Source organism: Gallus gallus, chromosome 2 (genome assembly GCF_016699485.2).
Source record: "Gallus gallus isolate bGalGal1 chromosome 2, bGalGal1.mat.broiler.GRCg7b, whole genome shotgun sequence".
NCBI lineage: Eukaryota > Metazoa > Chordata > Aves > Galliformes > Phasianidae > Gallus > Gallus gallus.
In genome coordinates, this window is record NC_052533.1 from 47,778,549 (window position 1) to 47,806,471 (window position 27,923).

At 35.6% G+C, this 27,923-nt stretch overlaps 1 protein-coding gene across 21 annotated transcripts in view; it reads right to left on the reverse strand.

Moving 5' to 3' along the window:
- The window catches only part of BBS9 (Bardet-Biedl syndrome 9), a 304,545-nt gene that overhangs the window by 193,895 nt on the left and 82,727 nt on the right, over positions 1-27,923 (reverse strand). Inside the window, exon 20 of one of the 21 annotated variants that reach the window (XR_005855931.2) lies at positions 18,121-18,263. The exons of the other annotated variants lie outside the window; for them this stretch is intronic. The gene's annotated coding sequence lies outside the window, so the exon portion shown is untranslated. The remainder of the gene's footprint in view (positions 1-18,120; positions 18,264-27,923) is intronic. 21 annotated transcript variants of the gene reach the window in all.

Genomic DNA, 27,923 nt, shown 5'->3' on the forward strand with positions numbered 1-27,923 from the left:
ACTCAAGAAAGCAATTTCCACTGATGCACATTAAAATGTAAATTGCAGGAGATTAGTCTGACAACTCACAACTAGTGACCTTAAAATACTTTGCTTCTAATCCCCACTTAATTTAAACCAAGTATTTTAATGAACAGACTCTTTATCAACTGTTCTCCCTTATCAACAATTTTTCCCCAGAATACCTTTGATATCTTGCTGAAGTGTTGATTTGGTAATATTTTCCCTTCAACAGAAATTAAGTGAGGATTGTGCCTATACAATCACAGAGACAGAATTGAATCAAAAAATATGATTTCCTTTTGCATTTACCTGCCTTCACACTTTCAGGGTAATCCTTACATTTTTACATCCTAACTTGGCTAAAGAAATTTATTAGGCAAAAATGTTCTGAGCTCTTTGCATTTGAGGTGAAGAGCATAACGTCACTGGACATATTTTCCTCTTTGTCTTGGTTAGTAGTACTAACACTGTTCTAATGAGTATTTTAACAAGTATACTCTTGATTCCAAACCTTTATCTTGTCAACAAGCTCTGCTCCTCTTGGAAGCATACAATAAAAGCCTAACTTGACATCTTTAACAAAAGCTCTGTCCTTAGAACACAATGGGGGTGAAGGAGCAATTTAATTAAGATCAGGAAAGAAGTTACGAATCAATTTTAAAACATCACTCATTACATGGCTAATAGATAAAAAGAGTGCCACAATTTCTGAAATCCAAACTCTTTCACTGCTGTGAGCAATGTCTTGTTGAACACTAATTGCTAAAAGGATTGACATAATATATTTTGGGGGAGGGGCAGGCTTAGAAATGTTCACATATTCCAGTGATTCACTCTTCCATAAAGCCTGCAAAGCAACTCTGGTGTTCTCCCCTTGGGCAAACACCTGTTTACGAATTGGGTCATATCATTAAAAGTGACTTCAACCTCTTTTATGCTGTATGCCAAATTCAGTGCAACTCATTTGGGTTATGCTAGACCAGCATTCCTTTCCTGTGTTCTGGACAATTAAATTGCAACTTTCAGTTTAACTACTTATCTACGGTGTTTGAAACAGTGCCTGAAAAGGGGCAAAGAGAAAGAAACAGCTTTCAGATTTTCCACCACAAGTAATGATGCCACCAACCTAGTAAGCACACACACACCCTAAAAATCAACAAATGAATGAGGCAAGTTATTAACTCGTGAAGAATACAGCACTTCTCATTTATTCATTAATGGCATCATCTGAGTTCATAGAGGAACTAAAACTTTTCTTAAATACTGAACAATAAATAAACATGTCGGCACATAGTGGAGAAAACATTCTGCACTGGAAAAATCAAAGGACTGAAAAAATCATCATTTCATCATCAACAGCATTTTGCACAATTTGAGAATGTAAATTTCTTGGAGCGGAAATTTTTATTTTCTACATTTTGCTGAAATTTATTTTTTAACCAGGAAATAATAATAAATTAATAAAAAATAGAACATACCTATTTCTTAGAACAACACTTTTAGAAGACACATGCAAAATTTGAAGCGTAGATCACTAATATACAGGCTAATTAAGTATCATAGATTAATATTCAAATATACCAAATATTTTTCAGTAATTTTAAATGGAGAATATGTCAATTCTAGCCAGGCGAAAGTTAATTGTTATTTTAGGTATTCAAATAAGGAACAGAAACTTACAGTAGACTATATAAATTTGAGTGTCACGACTATCACTTTAAGTTTTAAACAATTATTAATCCAACACACATTTATTATCATACATTCTCATTTTTATTATTGCCATCAGTCATCTATCTCTTCTTATGACTGTCCTGTGTAACTGTAGATAGCAGTGCTTAGTAACAACACTGTAAAGGTGCTGGGAAATTGAGGACCACATTCTGACCACCAGGCAGATGTTTGCATTCTGCTAGCATGAAGTAAATTGCATACTACCTAATCTAAAATGAGATTACTTCCTACACGGACTTGCTCCAGCATCAGAGACTTCTAAGCACAGAAGGTAGCCCTGTGCCTGTCAGCCTCCCTGCTGCTGTGCCCAACCTGTATGCTGTCCTGGTGAGTACAGCATGCTCTGCCTTGTTCCCACCAGACTGCCCCACAGAACCCACAAATTGCTACACTGCATGCCATACCTGCAGGCAGGTCCAGCTGCCAGCAATGCCACATGCTCTTCAGTACCTCAGAGAGTCCATGCCATCATGTCACCCCCATGCTCTACCTTTGAGGAAGCTCTGAAGTGTCCCCAAAGGCAATGTAGAAACAAGAGCTGTGACATGATCATCGATCCATGCATAGCAGTCCTCAAGTAATTCTGAGTGAAACAAAATTCACTTCAAAGCCCATAAAAGCCATACAGAATGCAGAGTCTTCCAAAAACATCTTTAAGCAGGCTAGGATGCTCCTTTTTATGGTGCTAAATTTTAAGAGATGAGATCCATGTGTCTAGCTAATTATATCCTTTTTTTACAAGCTTTTTGTAAGGCTGAAAACACACAATTGCACACTCAATGTTTTGACTGTTAAGACACTATATTGATCTATCAGTTTATACCTAACCTTCAGTTTTATATTAGTAACAGAAATATTAATTATAAAAACACGTTGTAAACCTGAAATAAAATGAGTCATCGAACTACAGAGTACATCTCTGTAGCTCAAGAACATTTCAGAATAATAGCCGAGTTAGGGAAATATTTACCTTGTATTTCCCCTGTAATGAAAAAATATTGCTTCAGTTGTGAGACTATGAAAGAAAGGATACTTCTCTCCTAAAATAATTCATATAATTCCATAAAAGTTTATTTCAGAAGTTCAAAAAGAATACTTCTCCACTACAGCCATACCAGACAATTTAAGTATCAGCATATCGGAAGAAAATAAGGGTGATTACAACAGCATGGTCCCACTATCTCCATATTACCGCATATTACCAAATGGTAAGAATAAGAATCACATTCATGAAAACTGTAGCAAAATATTAAAGGAAGGAGGACTTTTCCTGCTCGTTATTATGGATGTTTTTGTTTGACAATAATGGCCGATAACGGTTTATCTGAAAAACTGACATAACCTATTTATCAGAGTCACACAGGCAGCTGGAATGATTTTGTCACTCTAGAAACGTTGACATGGAAGTCTGATTGCTGCTGAAGCATGCTTAAAGTCAGATAATTACTCTCAACTTATGACTTAAGAGGGGTAAGTTTCAGAGTTTCCTATCTGAACCAAATTAAACATAGACATTCACTTCCTAAATTGAAGATCACTGAGGCTGATCCACCTGTCCTAAATCTGAGCTTTCAGAACTGAGCTAAACTAGTTCATGGCTAGTTGAGTTTTAGAGGAGAGGACTATTAAACCTGTTTATTCTCCTTGCTCTAAAGAGTGAAAGGAAATCCCTGCTTATTCTGGGCAGCAACAGCAGATAGACCTGAAGCAAAACAACCCTCTTAACCTAGTTATGGCCCCTCAGCAGAAAGTTACCTCTCTTTCAAAAGAAAGGCTGTATGAGATTATGCAAGAGTTGCTAGTACATCTTATTGTAAACTGTAATTCTTTAGTCCAAAATTGTATGTATTAGAATAATTTATTGTTGTAGTAGATTAAGATCAATCATACAGAAAACCAGAAACAACACACATAAAGGGGAGCCCACGAGCAGTAACTTCTCATGCCAGTATAGGATTCCCTGCAACAAAGCTGTATATACTATACATTAGTTTTTCTTAGACTACTCCTGCATCATAAATGGGAAGTTTGTTGTTTGTTCATCTTTTTTTTTAAAGATGCACTTTTTTTTTTTCAGAAAAAAAGTGTTTGGTGTTTATAAAATAAACAGAGATTGAAGTTTCATTACTGAGTTCTCACATTATCTCACATTGTTAGACAAATCACTTGTCTTTTTCATAACCACAACATCCAGAAACTGCATCTTCCACATTTATTAGACACAGATGTCTATCACCACCCTCTTTTTTAATTAAGGTCAAGTACTATAGCAAGGATGGGGACTCTTCTCGGTAAGAGCTGTTTAACCTATTGAAATCTATGAATTCCAATCCACCACTGACTGCTTGAACAATATCGTTTCTCTCTTGCAGTTCTGATATGAATATCCTAGGGAAACAATGTTAGCTTGTTTTCTGATAGCTACTCATGTTAAAAGACGTGGGAAGCAACTTCCACCTAATTCTGTTTTGGTAGCTCAAATCATTAAATGAAATCTGCACTTTCAGAATCTATGCAAATTAATGAACCTTGAAGAATTTACCACTTGGGGCATGAAATTGCAGAGAAAATGCTGCTTGGAAGTCTGCTCTGAGAGTTTATCAGTGAACCATCACACGAATGTAAGAGAAGATACAATGGTAAACTACATGGGTCTGACTCAAATATTGCTTTTCATATTTTAATTAGTCACAGAGCACGGAGTATAAGATATAGCCAGCAATGCATTACACCACATCATGAGAGCATGTCAAAGAACAGGATTAAACTTAGAAAAAAATTTGAAAAATTGTATAAATAGCTTAAAACAAGTTTGCTATGCAACAGATGGAAAGAAAATTAAGTGTTGCATTTAGGCTGAACTAATTAGCTTTATAGTATAGTGGAGAGTCTAAGGTATGAAGCAGATCTGCAGTGAATGATCTCAGTACTACAGCATATCAAAACCTGAAAACAATTCAATGGTATTTTGCTGTTGCAGAAAAACAAGTAAAAAGCAGGATAGTATAAATGGTGACTATGTGCATATTTACACATATGAAATAAACTTCTTAAATATTTAAAAAAAACAACAACGTTGTTCTGTTTTGCAGGAAATAAGTTGCCATAAAAGCACTAAATATTGAACTAAAAGACTCAGTTCACTGACACTAATCATTTCCATGCCATTTCATACGCAGCGTTTCTCTCTAGATCTTTCCTGACATCTATGTCTAATTTTCTGTGCCGTAGATTAGGTAAAAGTTACCTGCAAAGAAAAGGTAAATAGAATACATACTTGAGTTTTAGAACAATAACAAGTTGGGAGGGCAACAGTCAAATCCTTTGCTTGTGCAGTTTAACTGCACAAGATCTGTAGGTTTGAGTATAAATTCTGTAGGTAATTAATTACATTAAGGACTTGAAAGATTGCACTAATACCACAAAATAAAGTAAGGGAAATAAGGGGCTGTGCTCTTCTGTGTACCTGAGCTTTGTGCACTTGGTGCTTATGGTGTCTTTCAACAGCACAGCTCTTGGGACAGCCCCAAATTTCAACAGAATTGAACCAAGCTACTGGCACTTAAGATATTGTTGTCACAGGAACCATGCAGTTAGCCCTGGTTTGCCTAGTCTCAGGGATACTCTCAGCATTTGCAAGGATCTCGTAAGTCATGGGTATCTCTATATCCTCACAGAATGATCTCAAGAAACAGACCCAAAAATATAAGTACAGATGGCACGATATTCTCAATTCCCTAAATAAATAAGGCAGTCAGACACAAGTCAGCTCAAGTCCAGAAATTTTACCAAGGTGCTTTTAGCACAGCACTAGCACAGTCTCACATCAGAACCTGGTAACTTGTGCATAGTACTTCCCAGCATGACTAAAAAACTGCAGCCCAGCCAGAATGAGCTCACATCTGTCTGTAATATACATGTGGATATACCCTACCAAAAGTAGAATTCTCAGAAGACCATTTCTTATGCTGAGACAGTATTGTTGCTGAGCCAAGGATCTTGCCCAATAGATGTAATGCTGAAATGTAAGATATATGATTGTAATCTTAATTTTAGCTCACATCTCATCATTATTACTGGAGGAAGAAAGTATCTCAGTGTCAAAAAACACTTAACTCTCTGCCATTCATTCTTCATCTGCTAGAAAAATAGAATAAAATCTCACACCTCAGTCTCATAAGATATATGAAAACTGTAATGTAAATTATAAAAAAGTCTATCTGATCACATTTCTTCCAAATTATGTAACATATTAATCTCAACTAAAGGAAGTATACTCAGCTATGGAAATATGACTGCCCCACTTGTTTTACTATGAACATTTTATTAATTCCCATGTAAAATATCTGAAACATTCTAGAGATCAAACTTAATTTATACTGCTGGAGGTATTCTGTAGTTATCTTTACAATCTCTGGGTTCTTATAAACATGTGTATATATATATACACACTAATAAATGCATTCTTACACACACCAAGTCTATATCACAGTACACACTAGATGTACATCCACATTACTGCTACATAAAATAGGGATAAGAGGACTATGCATTTCCTATGTGTTTTCTCAATACTGTCCTGAAAATTCATACTAATTAAAATTTATATTAATTTCCCCGTTTTTTTTTTTTCCTGATTTTCCTATTTAACAGGGCATACTGCCTATACTAAATAGTAGCGACTCCTTTTTGTGAGGACCAAAGCAGCCTTATAATACAGATTTTTCAAATGGAACTGTTGCATAATTAATCTAATATGCATAGAGCACACTCTCTTAGGGCTAGTATTCTGCTGCCAGAACAAGGGAGGCCCACTTACTTTGCTGACCTCCCATCCTGAGAGGTATTAGGACTCCTCCTCAAACTACTGAGCCTCAGTCCTGGCATAGCTCCAGTACTGCACTCGTTTCATAAATGTGCTTTCAGAGCCAAGACATCTGCGCACTCCAGTGACATGCAAGTTATAAAAGGAGTGTTTATATCCAACTTCAGTATAATGTGAAAGTTTAGCAGCCACAAGACAGCTTTATACAGTGACTTAAAGGCTTCACTGTACTTCCACTGACAGTACTCCGCAAAATAACTAGAGCTCTATAAATTAATTACACTTTCTTCTAATAATTACTAAACTCTCTTGGGTTTACATATAAGATGGCCCAAACACCAGAAAACATGGCAGGAGGCCCAAAGACTGATTTAATATTTATCCCTGCTGACCAGCATTTCCCATTATCATTGTTCCCTACAGGAAACAAGAAAGCAAGCTTCAAATCACACAACACGTAGAACTGGAGCTGCTAAGCAGCACAGGTTTCTGGGTGTGCACTGTCCCCAGAGTAAATTCCCTGATGCAGTATCTGATGGGACTAAACTTCTCTCACATCTGTGGATTCTACTCCTGACATGCCCTCCTGGGCCTCGCAGCTACATGGAAGCTTATTTTGTGTGATCATGAGCTTCCTTTATGCGTAGATTCTAGGTCTTCAGAGATTTCAGCTTTGACAACATTTGTCAAAGGAACATAATTTACCTTATGGTGCTCAATGTCATGAATGCACGCAAGAATGACTATAAAATTCATGTAAATAACTAAATGAAAAAGTCAGTACCTCAGAGTTCTGTTCCTTCATGGTTTTATTACTTGTATGATTTATTTACTCTGGTAAGACCAGAAACTAGCAAGTGTTCTCTAATTCAACTATTTTCCCAACAGCTTGAAAGGAATACATACTATTTCGAATTTGTCTGTTTTAGAAATAATAACGGTGAAAGGAATGCTTGCCTTCAAGAATGAATTCCTCATCTTCTAAATAAAGCCAGACATACAGAAAGCCACTCATACTCACAATATCTGTTATCACACTGTTCTAAAGAAGTCACTACTGTGAACAGAGAGTGCAAATACATTTTATCTTCAACAGTTGAATCTGGTGGAAAAGCCAAAACTCGTAAATCTAGTTAGATATCATATCAGAAAAGGAACACATGTATAAGGATGGAAGAAAATAGTGAAGGAGGAGAAAAGAGAAAAAGCACAGCACCATTTGTACCTACAATTACATGGAACTTAGACTACCTGCTTATTTATATACAAACCACGTCCACTCATTTTGCCATTTCCATCTAATGTTCCTGCTCTCATTTGCTAAAGTGTCTCATTTTTGGAATCTTAAATATGTAATTTATCAAAATGGATAGTGAAGTGCATATAAGTACATCTTTAAGTGAGCGAAGAATAGAATGGTCTCAGGACTTATTGATTTGGATAGAACAATCTACATAGTCTTTGCTGACTATGAACATGTCATTTTTAATTTTAGTATTATCAATTCTGCTTCCTTACTTTTCCTTTAAAGCTTTTAAGGCCAGATTCACTGTGACTTTGACTCACTTTCTGTAATTAGATGAAAAGCAGAGGCGCTCTGTACCAGTTTGTAAAGGTTTGCAGATGCTCTCTTTCTTCAGAATAGCCAGAAAGTACATCCCTCTTCCTTCTTTCACCTCACAGACTCCAACTTCTGCTTCTATATTCCAATGATGTTCTGCACACATACCCCAAATTCTCTGCCATCTGGCTTTCATGCTCTTCTCCATGAATTTCCCTTCACTGCATATCTTCCCTTGTACAGATTCTAGAATTAGTGTATGTGCAATACAACAGTTTCTACCTCCTTATCTATTATTACTTATGGACATATATCTGAAGGTATAAAGGAGGCCTGATCTAAATGTTTTAAGTGAACTGTAACGTTATCACTTTCAATAGGTAACAAATCTTAAAAAAAAAATCAAGGTTTTGATCACAGTATTTTACAAAGTTTGTCAGCAAACATTGCCAAATAAATCACATTTTTCAGATAGTTTACAACTTAATGAATATTTGGGAGCACTCTTTTTTTCTCACTTCACGGAATGTCAAAAAAGACGGTAAACCATTCTGTCTTACCCACAATTAAACAAAATCTGTGCTTTAAATGTGAAATTCAGCTCATGCTTAATTGCAAAGCTGCAACTGTCTCCTTAAAAAGTTTTATCCCCTTTCTAGACATACCCAGTGTTAAAGCGAGTGCAAATAAATTCAGAATTCTTCAAGAATACAATATTTAAATAATGTACACAAAGCTTCTTCTGTGGGACTGTGGTCAATAGTCAATACATTACATTTTCCAAGACAGCTCTACAGCCTCCTTTCCATAAAGCCTTACTTGTAGAGGTTAAAAAAAAAAAAGAAAGAAAAAAAAATCCATTTTCCTGTCAAAGAGCTCATCCGCTAGCACCGCAATGAATACTATATTTTTAACTACAAGATGAATGTAGTGTGAAATGAACACAGGTATCTATGATCCTCCCAGCTCCAACTGTAGTTGTTTTATGAATATTTAAATAAACATCTGGATTCCCTTTAGAATTTAGCTGGGAAAAAGTGCTGTGTTGAAAACAGTGGATTGGAAACAAGGATTCAGAGATATTTCTAATGCAAGAAATGATTTCTCACATTGTTTTCTGTATCTCCATAATGAATATAAAATGTATCTATAGAATAGCTTGAAAAATATAATTAACTGAAAAGTGCAGATTAGCATTTTCATTTCGCAGAACAGTTGGCAGCTTAAAATCTCAATGCAAACACAGAATACTGAAACTATCCAGTAGAATTTTCAGACATTCAATTTTCTAGCCGTTTAATTGTGTGGTTTTGAGTTTTTAAATTCCCATGCTCTAATATGGGCAAAGTATGAAATAATTTAGAGAACAAGAACGTAAAAGAGTGGAAAATAATAATTCTAGTGAAACATTCATTTATCTTAATTTCAAACCATTGCCTTTCCAATTTTCTTTTTTATTTTAGGGAAATACAAACAAATTGAAATTTCAAAACAAAAACAAAATCTTGGTTTTCAAAAGGTAAGTGCTCCACATACAAGGTGTTTGAATAGAACATTCTGGCAACTGAAAATTTTGAAAACTTTTAGTGAACCATCATTTTCATATAAAAAGAGAACTGGTTAAAATACTGCTAAATAATCAAAAAAAAATACATATAGCAAACTTCACAGTAATGAGTAATGCTACATGTGTAGGGAAAAAAAATGCAGTGAAGCAAAAGAAAGCAGAAAGCAAAAGCAAGACAAGACAACAGGAAGTCATATCTACAGTAGAGATTTAGATGGCAGGAGAGATGCAGTTTATAGATAGTCAATGTGTAGGTATTAATAAAACAGAAATTGTAGAGCAAAACACAATGCAAGTAATAAGGTGGCTTCCAATTCAGGCTCAAAATATTTTAATAACTATTCTCTTCAGATGACAACCTGAGCTATGAAATCACTGAAAGGTCTCTAAGTATATTTTCAATATAGCGATAAAATTGAGAAGAAACTGGAAGAAAACCATCCAATATAGTAGCACTAGTGAAAACATTCACTGAGGAGTTAGACTTTTCCAACTATTTCATTCATAAGAATGAAATGCTTTCTCCATATCTCTGTCTGAAATGCAAGTATACACTAAAGAAAAAAAAATATGCAGAAAGAAATTGTAACAAGTCCTCAGCAAAGCTCCGATATTCCCTAATCTCCTCATAGGCCAACTTGGTTCAATTCTTCTAGCACTAGCACTTCCCCATAATTTATTAACAATTCACACGAAGACTTTTCTCCTTGTGTTCACCTGTGAGTGGGATATTGATTGCCACATCGGAAAACTGATGCTTACATTTAATTGAACATCATTCTTCATCACTCTTTTCCCCACTACTTAAACAATCCACAAGCTTGTAAGGTGAAATCTGTGTAGGTACAGGAAATTGTACTGTAGGATGGCTACAAGCTTATGACTTCACCACTAAAGTCAACCAGCGGAATAACTGGATGATGAAACAGTAGAAGTCATATGCTGAATTTAAGATATATTTGAAAGGATGCTCAGTATTGCTGGAAGAGAGCATCCCATGAAAAAAATAATGTAATACTATCAATCTTAAGATTTTATGTTTAGAGGATGAATTTCATAGATTAATTCGCTGATCTGTTATTTTTCTTGATGTTGTATACAAATATAAGCCTCCAACTCAAGAATCTTTAACTTTAAATGTTTAAGCATCTAAATTGAGCAAGCCAATCTAGTTGAAATATGAGAGAGAAAACTGTTGATGTCAAAAAAGATCTCTGGTTGCAAGAGTGGGGTATATATTTTATATATGGTTATATATATTAGTAGTAGTATTATTGTTGAGATGGGTCAAGTTTTTTAAGATGAATAGAGCTCAGGATAATTGCAAAAAATATAAATAGTATCTTGATAAAAGTTCTCAAATGGGATGATCAAATCCAACAAGCTTATCAGAGCAATAACAGGCGCTTAAAGAATATTTTGCAAAAATGAATATGGATCGTGGTTCACAAACCTTACATAAATATTTTTTAGCATGCAGCTGAAAAATCGGAAATGAAATGAAATGTAAATGTGGAGAAACCTCCCCAAAATTAAAACAGTATCTACATTTTACTCAGTATGATTAAGGAATGATTGAGAATGTTGTGTCTTAAGAAATGTCTTCTCATCCAAGTGCCGCTCTCTTACTGGGATCATACTGGACCAGGGTCTCCCTGTGCAAAATAACATCTCATGACCACACTGCCTTATTCTACTGCTGGCTTTTCAACGTTGCACCTAGTAAGCCTGTGGTAGCCTGGGGCTCTCTACAGTAACTCCTGCTATCCATTCAAGATTCACAAGGTCAAAACCCTAATTATGAGGACAAAAAGAGCCTGAGATAGGACTCCTGCCATTAAAAGTTTGGCTCAAATTATATAGAAAATTCAAACAACTATTCTCATGAAGGGCAAATACCATACAAGACACTGTAGAATTTTTTTCTTATGCCAAATATCACCAGATAAAAGGAAAAGTAGGAAATGCATTGAGGAAGGGGTTTATTCATTTTTTGAACAATTTGGTTTGAGCCTCTTTCCTGTTTCTGCAAGCAGAGGTTCATCTGATACTAAGTAGAATTCTGATCAATTACTTCAAAATATGTTCACATGATTGTCCCACATTATATATGTGCATGCTGCAATTTATGAAGATGAATAATTATGAACAATCTACAGCTCTCAAGCATGTTTCTGAAAAATGTATAAAAATGTTAGTCAGTATATGAAAATGTTCTGTAAAAACTATTGTAAAAGCTAAGGAAATCTAAAACCATAAGAATATGTACAATGAAGATATAACATTACTGTAAATAACTGAATTTTCTTCACCTCATTTTCATTTTAGCTCTGAAATATCAGTGTTCTACTGGCATAAATTACTGTGCATAAGTTTCCTTGTCAAAGAAAGAAAAGGTCTGTATATATTCAAGTACTTCTCAACATACCTAGAGCTTACTAAAGACTGCTAGGCTCCTTATTCTCCAAAAAGCTGAGAAAATCTTCTTTAAAACTAGAAATGCTCACTCTCTCTCACCATCATTGGTTTTCTTTTAAATCTTTGTTTTCTAATTCCTTTGGAATATTCTTCCTTGACTATTGAATCTACTTCTTTTGTACCTCAAGCTGTACATCTCCCTTGTTCTCCCACCTATCCCTTTAAGGTCTAATAGGCTCTTCGCTACTCCCCATCTCATTTTTTCAGAGACTTATGAGTCAGTTCCGTCTGCAAGACAGACCTCCTGACTTCGCTCAGACTCTCCATGTCTTCAAAAACAAAATCCAAAGAAATACAGTTTTGGAGATATCAGCCATTTACCCTTCATGATATAGCCACCTTAAAGAATGGTTTGGGTTTCAGGTGGGTCTTGTTGCTGTTGTGGTTCATTTTTTAAAGTATCTGTGTCAGGAAGAGATTACTTCATTGTTTACACAGCTGTTTAAAAAATCAGAACATTTGTGAAAAAAGCATTCTTTGAACTTTCAGTTTTATTTCCTTTTATTTCCTACAACCTAAGTATTCAGAAACTTAAAAAAAAGAAAGAAGAAAACTGAAAATCATTTACTTGTTCAGAAATTTCAGTTTTTTTGTGGACTTAATTTTAAGGGAGAATAGTTAATTGATAAGAAAATCATTGATCTTTGGGAAAAAAAAATGGAACTCTAAGCTTGTGGCCAACAAGGCAGGCCCAAAGCATTCAGTCAATTAACAGATTATCATTGAATAAGGTGGACATTTTAAAAATTCTTGTGTAAAATACAGCATAAAGTAGCATACTGCTATACTGCAACTTAGTTGTAATTCAAATGAAAATGTTCTTTGTTGCTGTTGCTCTACTAGCATTCAGCAGACCTTCAGTAATGTTAACCACGCTGTGTAGTTGGCTCTAGTACATATTTAAATCAGATCTAGGCACAGCATAATTTACAAGATCAAAAAGTATACCCAGAGGACCATGTATGTAGACCAGAAAGTCAGACTATTTTATGTGAAGGCTGGTTTTGATTCTTTTCTTGTTATTTTTGTCATGTGATGGTTTTAGTTATTTGTACTGACGACTCTAGCTATTGAGAAGACAAAGATATAATACAAGAACTAAAAATAAACCCATTCTGATAAACACATTCTGCCTTTCACACTTTGGTTTATAGCTCTACAACACATCTGCAATGCGCACTGCATTGCTGGCGTGGATGAAGGGGGAATGAAGTCTGAATACTATCAATAAGGTGCTGTTGTTTGCTCTGCCTTGTCACTAAATGTGAAATGGGATCTGAACCACAATGCAAGTTGCTGTACAAAGACTCTTCACATAAGATATCCATTGCAGAATTCAGCATAATGTTGGCATTGCTAATGGGATGAAACTAGAACAGTATGAATAATACATTACACGCACCAATCAATGTTACACTGTAATGGACTGATGGAAAATAAATACTCTTCATGAAAACCAAGGAAGAACTTTCACATACCAACATTTAAGATTATTCATTTATTATCTTTACAAGATGAAAAGAATCAACTGTGAAAAAAGAATGCAGAAGCAATGTAAATGTTACTTTATCTGTACCAAGTATTTATTATTGTTCTGAAGCAAGACTAGCTTCTGTACTTTCTAGGCTTTCCTCCCCTCCACCCTTTTTTCCCCATCTGATCTCTCCTCCCAGTCCAAACATGCAAAATCTAAACTCCCACCACTCCCATTTTACATCCTTTCTAGGCCTCTATAAATCAATTATTTGGATGGAAGAAAAAAAAAGAAAGAAAAAGTAGTATGTATAAAAATATTTATTTTATTTTTCTCTAAAAGTCTTAGATTCTTTTCATTTCTTCATTGTTTCATCTTATATATCTTTTCATCCAAGTACAACACCTATTATATTCCTCCAGCCCCCAGGATCCTTAAACTCTCATCTTCTTACTCAATACCAATAGCCACACGTATTCCCGTTAGCTAAAATCTATATTCTTAGTTTTCCTACTGCTGATAACTACGTAGAGTGCTTTCCTACACAATACTTTGCTTCAAAACAGCCTGCACTCACATCTCTTCCAGGCTTGACAAATCCATCCATGGGTCAGATCTTCTCTTTCCCTAGAATTTCACAACCACCACAAACATTCACACCATGCAAATCATAAATATCCCCTACTGGTTGCAGTGCCCAGAAAAGTAATAATGAAGGCTGTAAAGGCTCTGGTACTATGACAACAAAGACAGCTCTGTATTCCAGGGCCCTCAATCCCTTCTCTTTCTCTTTCTCTGCATGCAGTTTATGTGCTATGGTCAACCCAGGGACATAGAGTTTGTGCCATAATTAAAACAAAAACCTCATAGACATGCATCATATTCTCTTCAAGTTATCACTCCGTTTTCTCTCTCTTCCTCATCTCAAAAAACAATGAATGTGCTCTTTCTAGTCACTGCTTTAACATTCTTTCCCCTTTCCGAAATTTTGAAACCTTTGTTCTACTACTTAGGTGAAACAGCTCTTAGACTAATGACTTCTTCACATATAAATAGCAGAACCACACTGCTGACTCCCACCAAGATAACTATCAAAGCAAAGTCTCCTCATCCCAAATGGCCTTTATGATTCTATCTTCAGGCTCACTGTTTTTTGATGCTTTTTTTATTTTTTATTATTATTAGATTTTTTCAATCTCACCTCTGTTCCTCTCAGCCATTAATATGCTCTGCAAGTCGTTCAGACTGATTTCAGATCTTCTGGTGATCTTTCTAATTGAATCTATGAAGGAACTGGCAGATAAAATTGCAGATAAAAAACACATACACAACCAGCTTGCTCAGCTGGCAGGTACACATCTGGGCCTGCCAGTAGACAAATTCACAAGAGTTCTAACTTGAGAGTGGCCAAAATGTACTTCCACAAAAGAAAAGCTTAGATAACGAATACCGTAGAGTAACCCTAAAAGTAGTCATTCCTATGTGTTCCACACTATTTGGAGAGTTTAAAACGCTTCTTCACAATCCTTATGGCTTGTATTTGCTGACCATTTTCCCTTTAGTTCACCAAAACTAACAAAATGCTCTGTAAAACTAAGCATCACCTTCACAAGAATAATGACTTCCCCAACAATCACATTTTTTCATGAGTTATCAGTGATTCTTAAATGAATTATCTTTTGTCTTCTCATAAAGTCTCTGCAAGGCTGAGGCAAAAAAGAAAAAAAACTAGATGAGCTTAATGCCACTCTGGCTCTGTTAAGAGTTTCTGGTATGGGAAAGGTCAGTAAATAATTCCCTTCAGACTATCGACTGGGACAGATCCAATAATTCAAACAAAATAAACAATATTAGAAAAGTCAGTAGAACCCAGAATCATCACATTGTATAACCACTTTCATAAATACCCCTATGCTTTTATCACTCTGACCTTAATCTTTAGGTTAGATGTATTAAATTCAAAATTTGTTTGAGATTTGGTCTATTGAAACAGGAAGATCTTTTCTGGGGAAAAAAATAAAGTTTATTCTCTGTTTATGCGGCATCCAATACATGGTGTGCCTTGATCTTAACTGGAGTCTGTAGGTACTACAGCAATTTAGAGTTACTTCACTCTGTTAAAGATTCAGATTTTTGCCATTTGTGAGAATTGAGGTAATGGTAGAAAGAAATCCTCACTCAGCATACACCAGAGGCTGTTGCCAACAGCTACTGGAGACAAAAGCACACGGGAATGTTGGGGAACTGGTGGTTGTAGCAGACTGCAATGCCAGAATGGCCGCCTGCAAGCCTAATATGATTGTTCTCCAACCCAGCATACCTGCCCTTCAACATGGCAAAGTTAGTTTCTCCCCAGGTAGTAACCTCCTGATGCCCCAGAGTGTTGTCTTTGGCCAGCAGGAAGGAGGAGGAAGGGCCTGGTAGTACAGCACTGTTGCTCTGGTGGTCAGAGGTGTCAGGAAGGGCCACTCTTGACAAAAAGAAAGGGGATCAACTGAAGTATCTTAGGGCACACTGTGGGGATGAGCAGTCTCCAGTGCCCACAAGCGACTGGATGGGAATCCCAGACTTGCACACCCTTAGTGTTGCCTTTGACCTGTTCCCACTGATTAATGAGCTGAGAATGAACTCGCCTGGGAACACTTTCCACTTCAACTTTGGCAGTGTAAGGCATTTTGAAGCCCAGGATCAGGAGAACCAGGGGATCAAGCTGCAACCCAGACAGTGAAAACATAAGACTATTTAGTGTTTAAATCTAGGTTCTGACATGGGAATAATGTTAGAAACCATTAGTGAAAACGTATGGCTTGATGCAAATTATATACATTTTAACAGATGGATTAAGACTACATTCTATTGAGATTTCATAATAAATATTGTGCAGAAATGATTTTCAGTCTCTGAATTTGTATGTGCATACATACATATTCACTTTCTCTTAGCTAAGTATCTCTTACACCCATTAACACATATTTTAAGACTAGATTTCCTCTTTTCAGGATATGAAAACTACTATTGGTTTTAACATTATAAAAAAACTATACTTCTTGGTGGTCTCTTCACTGCTCTTTAATCAATAATACTCACTAAAATTATGCCTATATAAAGAAAAAATATCTTAAAGTGACTTCAAACATGCAGACACATAAGGAACAAGCAAGAATCCTTTTGTGTCATTGGAAATTTTCCCCAAGAGTAAACTAGAAGGCTGACTTAAATTGTATATATTACCCACAACCAAATATTCTCACACTTACTCTTATTTACATTTTTGAGGGAGAAGGTAACTATACAATCTTTTAGTAATTGTGTCACTTAAAGTAAGGCTTCTAAAGACTAACGGAAAATTTTGCATGTTATGGTGAAACAAAGGCCAAAAATAAGACTTAGTAAATTCTAAGCAATTAAGTAAGGGGGGGGGGGGGGGGAAATACAGCAGCTAAAATTATGAAAGGCAGCACAGTCTAATTCTCCAAGTATGGGCAATGGGAAGAAGGAAAAAATGCAAGTTGTAATCTTACAAGCTTACAGTCCAGCCTCAGATAAGCAGTAGCATTTAGCTACCAAAAATCAAAGTTCTGCTTCTATTTACCACTCGTGCTTAGAAGCTCTTTATAGTTCTTTCTATATTATTCAATATATGTTTAAACTTCTTTAATTATTTTCCTAGCAAAGTCTAAGTCTCAGTGTTGCAGAAGGAAAAATGTGCCAAAAGATCTTACTGAACTTACTAAACTGAAATCTTCATATGCAGATTCTCCATGTTTTATCTAGTATTTTATGCATTACAAACTCCGTTTATGTAAATTCTTCCCTATTTTTTTTTTATTTTATTTATTTATTTTTAAATGCATACAAACTCTTGAGGAAAACTAAACATATTTATACTATTTGTCTTTTGCTGCACTCTGCTGGAACAACCCGTTTTTCAACTGGAAGTAGCACTGTTCCGTATATAATGCAAAAAAGAGTGAAATAAAAAAAAGAGGAATCTTTATTTATTGTAAAAATACCAGTTTGCAGCACACCGACTTTTCAAACTACAATTTACATCTTTAAATTCATATTTAGTTCTCTTGATAATGTCTTACTTTCAAAGACAGAGCACTTGCAGCAGTGCAGTATCAAAGAGGTTTACAGTGTGATGAACACTGCTCACAATAAAGCTTCAACAAATTATTGTCTCAGTAAGGTACTGAAGAGTCTTTGGGAACACAGATTGGAGAACTCTGGACTTGCACACTACATTTTAAAAATCCTGTCTGATAAGCACGTTGTTTCTAAAAAAGCAACATATACACAGAAATTCTCCATTTGATCAGTTTGCTCAAAACAATAGTAAAACGTCAAGAGACAACATAAATTGTTTCAACAAATAAAATAAGACATCGAATCTCTTCAAAAAGTCCTAACAATTTAGGAAATTTTTAAATTTGCAGTCTGAGTTGTTTTGCTAAAAGAACCTGAAGAAAACTTACCTGGGCCAGAGAACAGATCCCAGTTTGTGTTCACAGTCAGAGATATTAACTCCCATAATTTATTCTGGCTGAGGATCTATTACAGAACCATTCAAACATCCCACATGTCAAATGAAACGTGACTTCCTATTAGAAAAATGCACCTGTGATCAAAACAAAGGGTTATGACTTTCCTCTTCCCCCTTTGCATTGGCCATAAACTTCTAAAGAAAATAATGTAAAAGGGAAGTAAATAACACAGATGCAATGTAACAGAAACGTCACAGGCTTGTTCTAGCAGTCTTCTGAGGGCAATGAGGAAAAGCTTTCCCTCTTAGACCTGTCCTGGGAGTTGCAAATACAGATATGTTGGCACCACTCCCAGAACACAAAACAGTTTTCAATTTTTATTATTACCTGCTAAAATTGTGTCTTGGCATTTTTGTTCGGAAAGAAAATTAAGGAATGACCCTTCTTAAAACTCTGTAATCCACATAAATCTCAAAAAACTCCTCTCAGGGAAAAGTTTCCATAGAACATTTTTTTTCTCCAGAGAACTGGGCCTCTTGGACAGTCACCGCCTTTACAGATTGCCTTGTTGAATTTGAAAACATGAATAAATGCAGTCAATAATCAACAAATTACTCATACCCACACATGAATAGTGAAGTAATGATTTCAGAGTTTTCAGGTTTAGAATCTATAAAGGACAAAGGAAACACATGATGTGAAAACAAGTTATCAGAGGAACTATCTACTTCAAAGGATAAAGTACTTAGCTCCAGACTGGTCAGGCCAACAAGTTTCTCTGTAAGTGCACTACTGGCATTCCCCACCATAATCCCTTACCCAAGAAAAAACAAATAAATAAGATAATACATTTCAGAATTGAAAAGTGTTTTTCACAGTAACAAAGTTATACACTAGAGATCAAATGTTTCCTTGTTCCATAAATGGACTTTAAATAGAAGAAAAACACGTGAGCAAGCTGAAGACTTGTATCAGCATAAATTTCTCCATTTGTCTCTGATGGATTTTTAAAAATAAAAGTTCAGTGACATTACAACAATGAATATAAATGGAGAACTGAACTTCAATTTGTAACCATGCCAATCTCTTCAATTTTTAACCTGCAATGTGATAAAACAAATGTGAAGAAATGATGAAGAAACTATGTGGATACATTAGGCTTCCAAAAACAAATGGACAGTGCAGACAACAAATTGAGACCTAGATAAGAGGAGTAAGGGGAGATACTGATCTGAATGACTGGCTAGGAGTCAAGTCAAATATAACCCACAGTAGACAAGCTTCCACAACTTTTTTTCTGTGGACCTCAGAAAAAAAAAAAATGTAGAAAACGATGTAAGATATATTTTGTGTATCACAGGTATTTCACATCATAGAATCCTATCTAACTGCAACCATAAACTACAATTCATTCATATGCTTTCACACAAAGGAAATAGAACAGAAAAAGACAAAACAAAATGCAAAAATAACACAACCCAGAACACATGGATAAAATACTGAAGATAAAGTCAGACTACAAATTGTTCATAATTTTTGCATTGTACAATTCCCATATCCTATTAAAAAAATATAGGAGAAAGACAATCGTCATACACGTGAGAAAATAATTTAGCAGATGTTCTAATGAATCATATTCATTATGAATCTGATCAAACAACACACACTTGTTTCCACCAATAGGTTAAAAAAAATGCTGAAAGACAGAGAATAGCAGTCAAAATATATTCTGCTTCATATTTGTTTCCACAATAAAAAGAAAATAAATTGAGCGTATTGGATGCTCATAAAAACAGGGAAAAGTAAACATATCCAGAAGACACATGACATACTGAGACAGATCAGCCTTCTCTAAAATACATATCTTAAAACAGATTTTCAGTTGCTTATTGAGAAGTAATAGATAGCTAATGCATGACAACACACTAAATAGGAAACAAAACAACAAAACAAAACAAAAAAAATGCACAGAAAATGCAAAAAGTTCATTTTTCCTCCAGGAAAGCATGGGGAAAAAAACATTTTCTCAAAACTCTGAAGTCCCATTCAAATTAGGACAGAGGCAAGGGCTACTGTTTTCTTTAACATGACAAATCTAATTAGCTAGCAAATATTTAACCAATAGCTAGAGGTTGCTCTTCAAGTACTAAATAATGACATGTAATTAAGGTACCAAAGGCAAAAGGTTACTAATTTAGGGCACTTCTATGGTGTAGTGCTTAAATTATAGGTTTTATACAAAACTCATGGGCTGATGCACAAGGAAAAAAAAATTCAATTTTAACGGAATGCAGAACAAATTAACATTTTAGCATTATAATACTACTTAATTGTATAATGGGATTTTGTTAAGTGTCACAGAACAGAAAATAAAAGTAACACTGCAAGGTACGCTTGTTAACCTCTTCAAGCTAAATATATTACAAGCCTACTGAAGGCAGTAAATAGACACATTGTAACATGAAAGACCCTGAATTCAAAGGCCTTTAATAGGCTTTGGGTTTTAATAAGTAGATTGGTGTAAAGTGTATAAACAATGAACAAGATAAAAATATCTTGTTATCTGGACCAAATGCTTTCAAATTTCCTAAAGGGAAAGGGAATGATTCCTTTAAAAATACATTTTAAAAGATCCAGTTGCTTTGATGCATAATGCTTCTTTTTCCATCTCTCCATCCTGTCATAAGAATTTAGACCAGCAAATACAGCCACCAGCACTCATAGATAATGTTTTCTAGGTTGACCAATTGGTTTCTTGCAAAAAAGATGAATAGCACTTGCAGCCAAAGTCTACCATCTCAAGATCTGTGCATGCTGGTCCTTCATACAACAAAGATCTCAAGCAGATGCTTAACTTTACAATGTCTAAGTAACTCCAAAGCTCTATTCACACCAAATTACCAATATTACACCAAGAAACTGGCAACCACAAAACTTCAAAGAGCTCAAGGTAAGCAGTGGGATGGAACATTTTATTTAAAAAAACCTCAGTATAAAGCCTATAAAGTTACGATACTCATCATTACTGTCTTCTTACTTCCTGACTTCTGACCCCTTCACTTCATTATACCAACTCTTTTTGCATTAGCCACTTTTTCCTTTTTCACACTAGTATAAATTATCCACTACAGAATAATTAAAGGCTTCATAACACATAAGTACTAACTATGTGGAAGTTAGTAGTTAAGCACAACTGAAACATGAAACAGATCTAACATGCCAACTGGCAACGACAAATGGATAAAAAAAATTATTTTCCTCATTTCTTTTTGTCAGTTTACAGATTTAATCAACAGTTCAGGTCCAACATAAACTTCACCTTTTATTAAAAAGATCTGAATGTGGAAAATGACCACACAAGTCACATTTTTTCTCAGAGAGGTGGTGGTTACAGCAACAACTGAGTTGAGATTGTGGTGACTGCACGGAACATACATGCAAAGAAACAGAAGCTTTTTGTTTTCTATTTAATAAAGTGTTTGTTCTATTTTGGAATTATTTGTTTTTTCTAAGAATCCAAAGCCTACTACTAGACTTCCTCTGGAGAGTACTTCAAAGCAGAATCGCAACTCAAGTGATCAGGAAAGCGCAAGGAGCACATAACCAGCATGACATACTCTGGAGGTAGGAGTCAGGCACTGCAATGACTGGAGGTCTACTGACATCAGTCAAGAGCATGATTCATATGGATCATTTTGGGGAAGCCATCATCAATGACTAAGTGAAATGTCATCTGTGTCACCTGTAAGAGTGCCCAAGGTCAACAGAATAGTAATTAAGATGCTTGTTCTCTGTGTGTTAATGGGAAAAAGTCATTGTAGGGCTTGATGTAAAATGATTTCAGATTGAGTTAGCTGACAGATAGCTTGGTCTTGCTGGGTTTACACTAAAAAAAAAAAAATACGAAAACAACCAACTCCAGTTCAGAACTAACATCCAGGTCTTCAAGCCTTAGATGAGTAAATACTTCAGACACTTCAGCCCTCATTTATTTCCCAGTTTTGCAAAGGAGGTTTTGTTTTTCAGGCATGTTTTTTCATTGTCTTCTCTGTGTGTCCTGCATCACTTCTTAAATCAGAGTTTGGAGTAAAATACTACTAAATTACACAGTACTCTATCTCTCTTGCTTATCATACAGTCATTCATTGGTATAGTAAACAGAAAAATTGATAACGATGAACACAAGCATAAAGAACATGTCACTAAATCTGAGTATTAAAGTCTCTTACTTAGCAAGAAACCAAAACTAACGTTTACTTGTCATTCAACCACAGTGTGCAATTATCATCTGCTGTAAATCAAAGAAATTGGTATAACTTACTGTAAGCTACAGCAGAAAATGATCTAGTCTGCTATGTTATTTGAACTACCTGAAGGCACAGCAACTGTGCTTTCACAATCACATCTGGGTAACCAAATTTAAATGGGTTATTTCACAAGGACCATGTATGCAAACTTGCAAAGCCATTACATCTTTCACCACATACAATAACTATTTGTTACCAGCTATAATGCTTTTACAACTCAGTTGCTACTGTACCACAGAATTACAGGGTTAATACAGAAAAATTACTAAGAAGCATGAAATAAGAGAGTTTTCCATCTTTCTATGAACATGGCATACATTTTTAATTCAAGTTTTGCTTACACTACTGCATAGCAATTCCTTGCTTGCTTATGGAGTATATTTCGTCCAGCGAGACAGCCGGGCAATACTTCAGCAAAGGTATCCAATATTTCAAATTAAAAGATGATATAAAGATTTATTTCAAATAAATACAACATCTGTATTTGCTTCTCTTGGGAACTGTGGCCCACTGGTTCCATTTTCACTTATTCAAATGTTCATAGGTCCTTTCTGTTCCTACAGAGATGAGGGATCTCATCTCACATGGGATGTATGGCCTAAATCACATTAGGCTGAAGACAGAATATAAAGCCTTGCAAAACAATACTTTTCCCATTGAAAAAGGCACTAGTTATGGAAAAGTGAATTAAATGAATCACTTCTTGCCACTGACTGAGAAGATACAATCTGTCCATATCCCTGAGGACTGAATCAAAGTTTGAGGAATCCTCTGACAGGTTATGCTGATGCAAGAGCTCTAAAATAAGAACAAGACCAGTGGTGGGAGGTGAATTCACCTCTCGCCCTTTGATGATTTGAATGGAGAAGAGGGTTTCCAAACCAGGCTATTCAGCAGTTCAGGGGGATAAATTTGGTGAACAAGGCTGAGTGAAGCTGAAACCCTTTTTGGCTGAGAACGTGACAGGACAGTTGGGCTGAATGCAGCTCAGAAGACCCTAGATGAGGTGCGCTGTGCTTTAGCTACATACACAGAGACTTTTTACTTGCAACTCTTTCTTCTTGTGACAGTGGCACTCTTTTACATGGGTCTTAAAGCCTCTCTCAGGAAAGGCAGTGAGAATTGATGAAGACAGTAGCATCAGTTTTACCCGTTTGTCCCATAAACTAGTTGATGTTATGTGAAGACTGTCCCTCACTGGAGCAAATAATTGCTACCACAGACTGAAATACAGAAGAGTTGTACCAGTAATCTCAATAAACACATCCCAAGCTAACTACTTTATGACAGATTTGGAATACATCTTCAAATAAAAAGGAGCCTTCATGGTACTGTAAATATTTCACTATTGAAGCTAAATAAGTCTTAGAGAAACAGAAATATAACACTGTTTGAACACCAGTAAAATAGAGAATTTTAATTACACGTAAAAGCCAATAAGCTACTTTTAGCGGTTATGAAAAACATCTACATTTAGCAGAAACAGCAAAAAAATGAAAAGTTAAATGCAACTCCTTCAAAGAACAGTATATTTATTCAAGCCAAAAAGAGCTAATTTATATCACGGGTGTAGTTCTTACTGACATTATCTGGGGAAAATGACTATTACAGGAGTGGGTGTGATATATAGCCTTTGAGTCATGCATGATAAACCCTAATGGTTTTGCTTTGAGGTAAAGTCCTTACTAATCAAGCAATGAATCATTCCCAAAATGTTGAGTTCCTGAGGCCATGTGTGTCAGAAGTGGAACTCTAGAGTGAATAATCAATCACTAAAAATCAGTTTTGAGATTTTTATCAACAAATTAATAAACAAAGAAAGGAGCTAAGGGGCTTGAACAAAGAGTTAATGGACCTTTAATGACACTCAAAGTGTGCTTTAGTGAATAGAACATAATGAGCTTTATTTGCTACTGACCACAAGTCACTAAAAATCGAAGTGCTCTATGCACTGCAAGTGTTAAAATACTGCAAGAAACAGCACTTGTACTTCTAACAGAGGATAAAATTATGTTTAGCTGAATATGTGTATATATTTAATGTCCATACTTATTTGGTGTTACACCTCTATAGCAGATCAGAGATTAAGAGCCTAGCTTCCGAAATCAGTAGATGGATGTGAAGTATGGAGAGAAACAGGAAGATGTTTATTCATTTCGTTAGTACATTAGGTACTGTTGGAATCAGCTATCATGGAAGTAAAATGCTGGCTCTTACTTACATGATATATGATACTGAAAAGACATTCAGGAACAATTCTGAAGACTAAATATATGATGAATTATGTATATGTACACAATACATACACACAAGTATATCCTTTTCTATTACTGCCTATAAATTGTCTTTTGCCTTCCTAGATGTGGGTATTTACCTTTGATATACTCCTCATTTTTGTGCTGAAACCATTGTGGAAATATCAAAAGAAATGAATGCAGCCAGCAGGCAGATAATAGCCTGTAACCACAGTGTCAGAAGCCTTGAGGACTTCCAATTCCCTAAGCCAAAAAAAATGGCTGATTATAGAGAGACAGTTCAATCAGGTGAGTTTGGAACCAAGTCCAAAGAATAACAGATCTAAAATCAAAAGGAGGAGTCATTTGATACCTGGAGAAAATCTTACTCTGAAAGCAGAAACAGAACAGGAATTGAGCAAATAGAACTAAGGCAAAGAGAGGAGATACATGTTTCCTTTCAAGAGGCAGTGACAAGATCCAAACCTCTCACCAAAGAGATGAAAATAAGTCAGAAACTTTCAGTGAGGGTTGCACTGTTTTCCATAAATCTACATGTTTCCAAGATAAGGGATTGAACCTCAAGCACATGCCTAGAGACACGGGGACAGAGAGCATCCATAATTCTGCTAGACCCAGCATCCAACAGCACAGAAGATTATGTCAGAGAAAGATGAAGAAAGTCAAAAAGTTAGACTCCAGTTCTAAGAAGGCAGATCATGAACCATCTCTAAACTGTGAGCCACATAACTTTGTTAGAATAGTGCTGCAAAGAAAGTGTATTAGTACAATTTATTATCACCTCAGACACAAAAGTTTCTGGATGGCATCTCATTTATATCTAGCTCATGTGGAATACTGGTGAAGCCACAGATTGTTTCTAGTCATAAAGGAAAGTTCATGAATACAGCCAGACTCCCATGTCTTATAAATCAGCCTCTCTGGAATAATGCAGGTTTAAATTAGACAAGGATCTGTTCTGAGAACTGATCAATTGTCTTAGACAAGAAGGACAAAACGCACCTACATTTGGATATCTGTCTACCATTAACTGGAATAGTGGCATACACATGAAGGGCCAAAATTCCAGGGAGAAAATCATATGATTCAAAAGATACAGCTCAGAATCAACCAGTTATCTCAATTGTCATCAGAAAAAACTACAAAGCTAGCTTTTGATTAGGCTATGTTCAAGACTGGGATATATCTTGTGTATCACGTCTACTCCATATAATTTTGAAATGGAATTTAAGGACCCCAGAAGGATCAACCTGTTGCAAGAAAAATTACCGTAAACATAGAACAAACTTAAGGACAACTAAATAACAGTGCTGCGGCAGAAAGCTCTGGGCCAAGCTAGGAGCCAGCATCTATTATTTGATCTTAAGTTTTAAGACCTGGCATTAATTCATAACACAGTTGCTAATATTCCATCTCAAAAGCGTGGAATCTACTTACATTAGGCTATGATATAAGATGTTCTGAAAACATTAGAAACATCTCACTTCAAAATTCTTTCACATGTGTAACAAAAAGGTCAACTCCTATGACATTACTACTCAGAAGAACCAGCGTGTTCATTTGATTTTGAGATCCTTTGCAAAATTCACCTCTTCCTTCAGAAGTCACTACCACAATGCTCAAGATCCCCAACTAACATTTAGGACAGTATGTCTGAAGAACAGATTAGATCCTATATCTCAAGGATAAGAGAAACTCTTACATATGAATAAAGCGTTCTAAGGCACTTGTGACAAATTCCTATACAGTTTACTACAATGTAAGGAATTAAAATGGATTTTCTTGATGGAATTACCCTCTTTACTCTAAATGGCAATTCACGGTATCTCTGACTGGAAGCAGTTCAATCTGTTGAACACTTCTAAGAGATTCACTGACTTCCCAATGTTGCTAGCTATATTAATTAAAAAAGCAATGCAGGAGAGCTGAAGGGAGAAGAACTAAAGGAATCAATACTGAAATTAATCTTTAGCACTTGTGTATTTTTTCTATTCACTATAAACTCTAACCTACACTCACCACTCCAAAAATTGGAGGACTCTTGGATACTTTGTTCTCATTTCACACAACGGAGGTTTTAAATGAAAATATCCTACATGCATGGATTTTACAAGCTACAATTTATGAGCAGATTTCTCAAGATGCAAGATACAGATATAGGCTATATACTAAGGAAAGCAGAATGAACTAGACTACTGTTTACAGGGCAGTGTCTGAAAATTACACTGAAAGTTATATTTTGCTGCTTGCAGCCAAGTATTTCTGAGGCAAGCCTTTCAGTAACAACTTAAATAAAAAGATAATAGAAGGAAACAAAGGGAAGAAACTTGAAGCATCAAATATTTTAGCAGTCCTATCTAGAAAAGTAAGGTAGGTCCTCTTACTAACAGCAAGATACACTCAAATATACAAATCAGTGCCTTTAAAGAAAGAAAAGCTAAAATGTATCGTCAATCAAGAAATAAGGAACCATTCAATTAAGCCTAGTTTTCTAACGCTACACAACTGTGTTGACCATACGTCAGACTTGTTGTGACAGTCTATTCCTAGTTTGTGTAGTTGTTGTTTCCAACAACCACTACTAAATTTTACAAGGGAACGTCAGACTTGTTGTGACAGTCTATTCCTAGTTTGTGTAGTTGTTGTTTCCAACAACCACTACTAAATTTTACAAGGGAATGAAGATCCATAAGTCTTTAAGTTCCTATATGTCTTTCTAAATCAGCAGACTGGGAGTGGAAAGAGACATTATTAGTTATTCCACTGAGACAAGGTCAAGAATTCTGCCATCATCCATCTTGTCCGACTGGCTACTGCATTGGCTAGACAATTAGCACACAAATTGCCATTGATGATGGAGGAAAAAGTTGATATTTCGGTATTAAAAAAAGACAGAATAGTTAGAAGTTTTAAAGAGGGGTCACAAATAAGCCTTAGAACATGGGATGATCTATGGCATTGTGCAACAGTGGCAAAAAAGAATGGGAAAGGAGCAAGGTTTATTACACATGATAGAAGCAAGAGGATACAGGACAAACCTATTTGCTTTGTGATCTGTTTTAATTTTCCTTCATTTTGTTGTAGTACAATGCAGCATAGAGAAGCTTGCTTTGTCATCACATTTTTTCAAACTTAAAACATGCATCTAAGACAAGATTGAACAGTTCAACTACTTCAAGTTAGCTAAGCAACAGTTAGTGCCCTAGGAGAACTCCACCCCCGTGTTTCAAAT